Here is a 9,933-nt window from a genome sequence, read left to right on the forward strand (position 1 = left end):
CTAAATTTCTGTGATTCAGCACATAGCAACACAAAAGTCAAACCGTCCTCCCCTGCCCCAGTACACGAGAGATATGCTCCTGTTTGCACCTGCACCTACCAAATGTGATTTTGGGGTATCTTCACAAGCTGCTCTGATGAGGACAGGCCCATCCAAGGTGACTTCTTGCTTCCAGTGAGATGTCTTGGTTTGATTCCAGGAAAATTAATGTCCCATATAAAATTCAATTTCAGTACATTATTAGAAAGCAGGGCTCCGCCTCCCCCCCCACCCTCCCACCGCTCTGCTCCAAGGGAACAACACTTGATTCGAGGCTGGGCTTGAATTAAACATCAAGAAAGTGGCCGTCATTAGCAGCACTTGGCATGGGGCTTTTGTAAATTTCATACTCTGTAAGATCCTCCTCTGCTTAATAAGTTTACTTTTTCCTGAGGTGTTCTGACTCCCTGCACCTCTGCTCCAAGGCAGAAACTCTAGGCTTCTAATTGCCAGTCGCCAGCTCAGCCCCTGGGTCTGGCTTTTTTAAAATGAAAGTGCCTGAAAAGGAACCGCTTGAAACCATTTATTTCCTGCTCTGGGTGTCTGTCCCCCTCTGGGGACATGGGAGGGCTCTGCTGCTCTTGCCAGACGAAAGCAAAGGGTTCCTTGATATGGCTGGTGGGTCTCAGACACGCAGGGATGTTGACAGAAATGTGAAGGAAGAAAGGAAAGGGATGAGAGGAGGAAAGGGAAGGAAGAGAGGGAGGTGGGGAGCAGGAAGGATTGGAGGGGGGCTAGAGGACGCGGGCAGGGAAGCAGGAGGGAGGATGGAAGAGAGAAGGAATCGAGGAAGAGGAGGGAGAGAGGGGGAAGGGAGGGAGGAAGGGCAAGTCACATCCTCAGCCCATCCCCACAGACCTGCAGCCCCCTGTCCTGCTCCATGGATCTCCTGCTCAAAGGCCATATTTGGGATGGGTTAGGAGCAGACCACTCTCCTCTCGGGTGGCCATGGGGATTGATGCTGGACACCTTTGTGCCCAAGAGGACAACTGTGGGTGTGTTCCTCAGCCTCAGGAAGCTCCAGAGCACCGCAGGACCTTTGCGTGCAGTGCTGTTCCAGTCCCTGAATTTCTGGCTCCCCTGGGTCATCTACCTCCTAGGTTTACCTCCCCCCAAAACTTGTACCCATCTCATCTCAGCCCTCCCGGGAAGAAGCCAAGCTAACCCTCCTTTCAGGCCCTTCCCATGGCTGTGGCAGACATCACTAGTCTATCCTCTTGGGCAGACATCACTTATTAATTATGATCTTAGGACAAGGGTGTAGGAACCCTCCCAAAACAGTGTTCAGGGTAGTTATCACTAACCACCCCCATGGAATGATGATTTTTAATCCCCAAAATCTGTCTTTGGACCTCTTCTCAGGATAGCAGGCTACAGCAGAGCATCTAGCTACTGAAGGAAATAGAGCCCATCACCCCATTTTTATAATAAATGGCTCTTATTGACAGCATCTAGAGTGAAAACTCACAAAGTAATGAGGAAATAATGAGTATTTACCCTGTACCAGATGCTGTTAACCTGGAACCTTACTTGTGATGACCTAAATGATAATTTTTAATCTCATCTAATAAATTGGAAATCTGAAGCAAGGGAGGTTAAGTCACTTCTTGAAGGACACATAGCTCATCAGTGGCAGTGCCAGGTTGCTACTAAATAATACCACTCCAACAAAAAGGCCATTTGCTACAGTGGTGGAGCCATTGGGCACACCCTAAATCATGAGGTGCCACACAGCCTGAGAGGATTCAGACTACAGGACCTATCAGTGTCTTAGACTGAATTGGGAACAGCTGGCCAAGGCCGGAGATCATTACTCTCAGGGCTCTGCTACCCATCCAAGGGACACTTGGGGACCAGAGGACCAAGGATTAGATGTGTTGCCAATAGACATGAATAATTTATACACACTGCAGGCCACCCAGAGGATTCTTATAGAAGGAACCCCTCCTGGCTATGGCTACTCAGCAATTTGTCTGCAAGCTAGAGTGAACAATGTCTTCATGCCTTTGATTCCTGGCCACCTTGCTCAGCTGCCTACAATAGCCATTCACCCCTACATATCAAGAGAAGCTGGGAGTGCAAGTCAGGGTTCAACATGGGCTTGAACTAATCAAACACAGGTCAACTGCAGACCTACAGCTGCCTTGGTGAGAGAGAGGGGCAGATCACAGCCCAGCTGCAGTTCTGAAGCTGAGGAGTTGGGACCTGGGGCAGTGGGGGGGAGGGGGGGAGCTCCGATCCCACCTTTGGTAGCTGTGACTTAGAAGTTACTTAAACTTTCTGGGCTCAGATTCCTCAAGACTAAAGTTGATCCACTGAGGGTCTCATTTCAAAGGGGTCTGTGGACCACGTTAATGCCTGGGAAGCTCTTGCAGAGTTGCATAGAGAGGTGACTCTTGTCACTTCATGGACATTTTCTCAGGGTTTCTGGAAGGAGCCTGGATTATCTGCATGGTGTAGAGGTGGAGGCTGAGCACTGACCAGTTGATCCAATTTCCCAAAGGCACACCGAGGAGGCTGGGCTTGACCACTGGGCCTGGGCACTGCGCTGAAGGGAGTGTCTTTCTTCCTGGTGGGAGGCAACGGCATCTGAGGGCCCAGGAATCGGGCAAAGCTCCTCTCATGGCAGAGTTTAGCTGTGTTCAAGGGCCCTGAAGCCTGAAGTTTATGCTTCTCTTCTGGGCCTCAAGGCTTTGCAGGCTCTGGGGGCAGACAGAGGATGGAGTTTTGGACCAGATAAAACTTCTGCTCAGAGATGGGTTAACGGCTAACGCCATTGAGGCTTCCTGTGTCCCAGCTACCTCCATACCCAGGGCTGGTGCTGGGTCTCAAGAGCCCCGGTTTTCCAAGTTCTTGCAGACTGGGCCCCACTGGGTTCCTCAGAGACACCAACACCAGCCACATGACAACCATTCCAGTATGTACATTCATTCAGTCAGTGCATATCCTACAAAATCAAGAAGAGGGAGAGGAGTAGGTGGGGAGGGGTGGGGAGCAATGTTAAAAGGGGTGTCATTAAGACTCATTGTAGGGCTGGGCAAAGTGATTGCTACCAAATGCAGCGTCCCGGGTTCAATCTCCAGTACTAAAAAAAGACACACGAAAATACAGTTAATGCCCCCCAACCCCCAAAAGACTCATTGTATTCATAACTGCGTTGTTGAATGATGACTCCTTTGTGCCGAGTCTTAAAGATAATAAAAATTAAGATAAACAAATGAAAAGGCCGACAGGGAGCCCTCCACAGTGTACTCAGGTGTTGGCACCGGCCAATAGGAGGGCCCGCCTCCTTGTAGTCCACACACACATGTGCATACAGGTACCCAGGCACCATACATGCACACCACAAGCTGCTACAGTTGCCTGGGATTCATGTGGTACACACAGGTGCTGCGGACAAATATGTAATCATACCTGTCCACGCACACATGCTACGCCGTGCAATTGTGCACTACATGTGATCCACTTCACACCTATGTATATAGACACCACACACAGGCATGCACACACGTACGCATGTCTGAAGACACTGCAGATGGCACACAGCTAGTCTACACGCTTGAACGCTTACACCACACACAAATACACCCAATGAACACCCACGCAGTCGTGCAACCTCACACACCCTACACTCACCGCGCAGGCATGTACCAACATGCCCCGCATAAACACACACACGTGTGGGATTACCACACGGTCACTGTGCGCTCCCATACATGCAACTACCCTCGTTTACGTGTATGCACACAAGTCCACTCTGTGTGCGCACAACCATCTGTCCGTGTAACTGGCACACACACGCACCACTGTATGTTGGCGTACACACAAACACGTGCAACCCTAGGCGCGCGCGCGCACACACGCGCGCATCCACGCGGGCACACTCGCCTGTCCCCTCAGGCGCGCTCCTGCAGCCCTGCAGGGCCGGGCGGTAATTGCTCCCAGCCCGGGAGTCTGGCAAAACGCTCATGTAGGGTGGTGGTGGGGTGGTGGTGGGGGTGGTGGCGTGGGCTGCGGCCCCTGATTAATCCCAGCTTTGCACTCGCCCCCAAGCGCCCGACGCCCCCCGAACTTGGGCCGGGGCCGGGGCGCAGCAGCACCGCCGCGACGGCTGTAATCAAAAAGCAGCTCGGCGGCGGCGGCACCTGTTTGCGGGCCGTTTTATCTGGCGCGGTGAATAATTGATGCGCAGGTCTGCTTTGCAGTCAGGCGCGCGCGCGCCCCGCGCTGTCCGGCGCCGCCGCCGCCCGCCGGCCGCTGTGATTTATTATTTAGCACGCGGCCGGCCGCGCCGTGTTAGGTGAGCATTGTGGCTGCTCGCAGAACTGTTACAATCTGGCCTCGTTAGTGGCCTTTCTTGCTGCCTCTCCAAACAGCGGCCTCGCTTATTGATTTTCCCGCCGAACCTCTGCCATGAAATCCCAGCGCTGCTGCTCTCAAAGCGGCTGCTATAAAGCCAGGCTTGGCCCTTCTTTCCCGGAACAAGAACCCGCGTTTGGAGGCGCTCGCTTCTTTTATCCGTCGTCTCTCCTCCTCCTCGCCCAGACGATCCCCGCCCCCCTCCACCTCCTCCACCCCATTATTAGCGCCGATCTCCCCCCCCTTTCTTCCCCTCCCCGCACCTAGATCCCCTCCTTTCCCGGTGCGAAGGCGCGCTGGGGGCGGGGAGGGGGGCTTCTTAAGTCAGCTTCAGGCCCGAGGGGGATGATGGAGAGGCTTTCATGGTGGCAGCAGCCACCGCACAGAGGAAGAAGCTTGGGGACAAAAGTTTTCCTGCTTTGGAAGTTTTCAAAAGCAGGGAGGCTGATGGGGTAGAGGCTGGGCTGGCTCGTCTGGAGGCCTTCCCTGGCTGCAGGGAGGAAGGGAGAGGCGTCTCCCCACCCCCTCCCCTGCGCCCACCCCGGGATGCCTGGAGAAACCTGGCTGAGCCCCCCGGCCCCTGGAGGCCCACTGTGTTGTGTGGCTGGGAAGCCACACACCGTGGAGACCTGCTGGGGGTTGAACCCACACAGCATTCCCAGACTGAAGGGAGGTGAGACTCAGCGTGGAAGGTCAGGCCGCGCTCCAGGGAGGGGTTTTCACTCTGTCCCGTGTCTGGTACTTTGCGGTGGGCTAGGGTGACCCGAGGACCCTAGGACCATGTGTAAGCTTCCAGGGCTCATGGGAACCCTTCATTGGTACAGAGAGGCCATGGTTGGTCAGTCCTCCTTCCTGGCTGCCTCCCTTCCGGAGGCTCCCCCTGAGCCCACACCCCTCTGCTCCAGGCATACCAACTGCGAACAGACCCACGGGTCTGCGAAAGTAGAACCCAGTACCGTCCATTTGAGAGGCTCTGTGTTGGGCTCAGAGCCTGAAGTTTCCTAAATCTGAGCATCTTCTGTCTTGCAAGCCTGGCTAAGGCTGTTCCCAGAATGGATCCTGAAAACTGACAATCCCCAGCCAGGATGCCATCTGCGGTCTGTCTACAGCCTGCAGAAGGGACCCCATGCTGCCGCTGGGTAGAGGGGGATGGGCACTGGTAAAAGCTATGGGTAGCAGGATGAAGTAGTGTGTGTGTGTGTGTGTGTGTGTGTGTGTGTGTGTGTGTGTGTGTGTGTGTTTACAGAGGTCTTCCATCCTTGTCCCCTCCCCGTGGGTTTTCTTTCCCTCTAGCAGCATCATTGGATAGAAGGGTCGCACAGATTTTCTTCTATGGGCTGGCCTTGAACCATGGTCCTGAGATCTTAGCATCTTGAAGGTTCCTTCATTCTGCAGCTCTGAAGCTGCGTGCAGGGGCACACAGCTCTTCCACCCTGCCCAGGCCTCCCCGCTGCTCCCCTGTGCATAGAGCACCCTGCTGTCAGATCTGCTGTTTCCCTTCACATGCTAACTATCATTTGTGGGGCTCCTTGCTGCAAACCAGGTGACAATCACAGTACTGGGGGACAAAGTGTTTGTCCTTGTGGGGGTCCTAAACCAGATGGGAAACCAGCCATTCAAAACATTGAAACAACAAAACATTGAGTATGATGGTGCATTCTTACAATTCCAGCTATTCTTGAAGCAGAAGTAGGAGGACTATGATCTGGGCAAAAAGGTTAAGATTTGCTCTCAAACATATTTAAAAGCCAGAAGGACTTGAGGGCATGGCTCAACTGGTTAGAGCACTTGTCAAGCAAGTGAGAGGTCTTGAGTTCAAACCCCACACTGCCCAAAGCAGTAACAACAACAAATGGAAACGCATAGCTAGTTATCAGCTTCTCCCTTGCCATCAGAACTCCTCTGTCAGGGTCTGTGCCTTGCCAGGCTGAGTCCTGTGGGCTACAGGTAACTCTGCTGTGGAGAGGTTTGGCCAGTAGGAGGCAGTGGCTGGAGAACTGGCCTTGAGTGGAGGAAGGGGAAGGGGTGTGGCCTTTTCCTTCCTGGCCCTTTTCCTGTTTCAGTCTCTGCCATCATGCCTGGATACTTTGAGTACAACAGCATCACCGGGCTGCCAAGTCTTTTTCAAGTCTAAGGATGCTTCCCACTGATCCTGCTCCCTAGGCCTCTCTCCCTCCCTCATGGCCCCTGCCTATGGGGCTGGGCCTGTCAGTGCTTTCAAAATCTCAGCGACGGTGCCTCTGTTTCTTCCCAAGGTCTTGTCAGTAAAAACAAACAGTGATACGAAATCTGGTGGACGTAAGGGGACTGTGGAGGTAGGGATGGGGAGGACTGTGAAGGCATCTTTGAGAAGAAGACATTTAAACAAAGAAATGAGGAAAAGGAGAGGCTTAGCCATGTCAGAATCTGGGAAAATGTGGCAAACCCAGTGCAGCCAGATCGAAAGACCTGAGGTATGTACTGCTTCCAGTGCTTAAGAAATATCAACAAGGTGCATGTGGCAGAGCAGATAGAGAGCAGAGGTGGGCAGCAGGATGCAGGACAGATCCTCTGACTTCAACAGTGCTTCCCAGGTAGGCTGAATCAAGAAGCTGAGGCTAGCAGAAAGAGGCTTGTTTATACTAGCATCATAAACCGATTCCCAGCATACGTCCTGCTCTGAAGGGTCTCAGAGAGGGGCTGGGACACCAGGGGAGGCCTGGGAGAAGGTGCCACCCCAGAGTGGAGTTTATGGTAGGTCCTGGCCTCTGGGAGACACTCAGGACCAGGCTTTTCTCTACTTGGGGTTGCCTGGTGTCCTCCCCCCCCCCCCGAATATATAACTTAGAGTCAGGCCCTGGGAGTAGACAACCTTAGAGTGAAGAGAGGCCTTGTGGGCATGATGGAATTATCCGGGTGGCCCTCTGACATCACCACAAGCATCTTACAGGGGAAAGGGAGGGTACTCTCATCGAAGAAGAAGTCCAGGTGTCCGCAGAAGCCAGCAGAGCTGAGGCAAAGGGACATGGGGAGGAGCCCCAAGCCAAGGGATGCCAACAGCTTCCAAAACCCAGAAAAGGTGACAACCCATCGAGGATCCAGCCTGAGACACCTGGTCTTCAGCCCAGCAAAACCAACTGACTTTCCCTCTGGCCTCCTGAACTGTCAGAGAGCACACCTGTGCAGGCTGAGCCCACTTGGTATTATGGGAAGTGGATACAGAAGCAATAGCAGAGCAGCTCAAGTCCAACCAGGCCACACCTCTGCTCAGACACCTTCCAGGGTTCCCCATGGCTGCTTCCGAGGCAGGGGTGTCCACCAGTGACATATCCCCTCTGAGTCTAAATTCCTCACCCACAGCCCACCTCATTCACTCTGCCTCAGCCACATGGGCTGGGATTTATACATAGTAGGTGCTCAATAAGTATTGTTGTATAGATGGATGAGTGAATTTCTCCCTCTGGCACTGTCTGGTCCTCCTGACTGCCTTCTGCAGAGTCCAGCCAGGGACACTCTCAGATTCTTATCCTCAGACCCTTTGTCTCCTGGTGGAGCAATCAGCAAAAAGTGATCGAACCATTTATAATGATAGGAAATTGATGTAATTGATAGTAGACAGAAAAGTCAGAAAAGCTAAATAAGATGTATAAAATTATGGTGATCATCTTGATTTGTAGAACACTTTATCCCAAAACCACAGAACACACCTTCTTAACAACTGAGCCTGGGTAATTTACAGAGATAGACACATCACTGGGGACACTAGGCATGTCTCCGTATATTTAAAAAGACTCAAAATAGCTGGAGGCATACCTCAAAGTGCCTACCAAGCCCGAGGCCTTGGGTTCAACCCTCAGTACTGTTCCTCCCAAAAGACTTAAACTGTGTCTTGTGACCACATGGAGTGACAAACTACCTCAATAACAGAAAAGCATCTGGAAAACACCCGGTATCTGGAAACAAAATAAGGACACTTCTAAATTAACCACAGGTCAAAAGAAAATCAAAGGAAAGTTCAAAACATTTTCTGAAATGAATGCAAATGAAAAAGAACATATAAAATGTATGATCATCTCAAACACTGTATGGGGAAACATACACTAAAAGGAATAATACACTAAAAGGAATAATGCTCTCAAATCAACAATCAGCTTCTGTCTTAAGAATTTAGAAAAAAATTAAAGAAATAAATCACATCCAAATGAAGCATGAACAAAAGCTGAATACAAGGCAATGTAGAACTAAATGAAATACCTTGAGATTGTAATCAAATGAGATTTTCCCCAGGAATGCAAGGTTGGCTTAACATTTGAGAACCAATAAATACAAGTCATGATAAATTTTATTAATAACAAAAGTTGAACTTTATTAGCAATAAAAGTAGAGTACCTCAATGTATATATTTAAGATAATACATTGATCCTGATTTAAATACACAGATATACACACACAAACTAGGAATAGAGAAAATCTTTCTCAACTTAATAAGGGGAATATATATATATATGAAGCATATATATATATATATATATATATATGAAACTTATAGCAGACACAGAATAGTGAAATATTAATTGCTTTTCTCTGAAGATCAAATCAAAAATCTGTCCACTTCCCATATTTGTATTTAATATTGTTTAAGATGTCTAGTGAATTTGATAAGGCAAGTAAAACAACTAAAAATCATCCAGCTTAGAAAGGAAGAAAGAAAATTCTCTTTATTCACTAATTAATGTAATTGTCTATGTAAAAATGTATTACACTGACAATAATACATCAAAATTAATGACTAAAACTAGGTTGTAGCATCTGAGATAAATCAGTCAATATATGAAAACCAGTTGTATTCCTATCAATGAATAACTAAAAATTAAACATACAAAATATGTTAAGATAAAGATTCATGCACTGAAAACACAACACAAGCCAATCAGTGAATCTATTAATCTGAATGTGTTTATGCAAAAATTTAGGTAAAGCTGGTAATAATAGTGCCACAATATAATCCTTAAGGACAATCAATGTCATTGAAGTTGCTCAGAATGTCTACAACAAATTTTAATGTTGGGAAGCAATATCATGAGACTGCACTACCATAACAATGAAAATTTTAAAATGTTAATATAGGCATGCCAAAGACCTGGACGAGCAAAAATACTTTTGAAAATAAAGATAGTTGGGAGATGAATACCATCTAATGTCGATGTTCAATGCAGTAATCAATATCTTGGGGTACTGCTGTTGAGACAGACAAACAGATGAATTAAAGAGGACATAGAATATTAATAGATTCACAAATACATGGACAGTAAATTTCCAACAAAATCCAAAGAGAATTTGCTGAGCTGTGCAAAAAGAACACGATTTGCTGTGTTGTAACTACACACTAGGCATGGAATCACCTGGAGGAGAGGGACTGAGTCACCATTTTTTCCTCCCCTCTCCTGTGGTATAGGGGCTGAGTGCTCATCACAGACAATCTATGATCTCTTCTCAGTCATGGTCAAGTTGTTAACATTTTCCAAAAATATGCACAAAAACCATAATTAAATTGTA

At 49.1% G+C, this 9,933-nt stretch overlaps 1 non-coding gene across 1 annotated transcript; it reads left to right on the top strand.

The window, feature by feature from the left end:
• The first annotated feature begins 9,300 nt into the window (after positions 1–9,300).
• Positions 9,301–9,431, top strand: LOC122116332. The gene has a single exon (XR_006148941.1). It is a non-coding gene; the product is annotated as a small nucleolar RNA SNORA33 (small nucleolar RNA).
• The last annotated feature ends 502 nt before the right edge of the window (positions 9,432–9,933 follow it).

Source organism: Dipodomys spectabilis, unplaced genomic scaffold (assembly GCF_019054845.1).
Source record: "Dipodomys spectabilis isolate Male_0828 unplaced genomic scaffold, ASM1905484v1 ptg000130l, whole genome shotgun sequence".
Classification (NCBI taxonomy): domain Eukaryota; kingdom Metazoa; phylum Chordata; class Mammalia; order Rodentia; family Heteromyidae; genus Dipodomys; species Dipodomys spectabilis.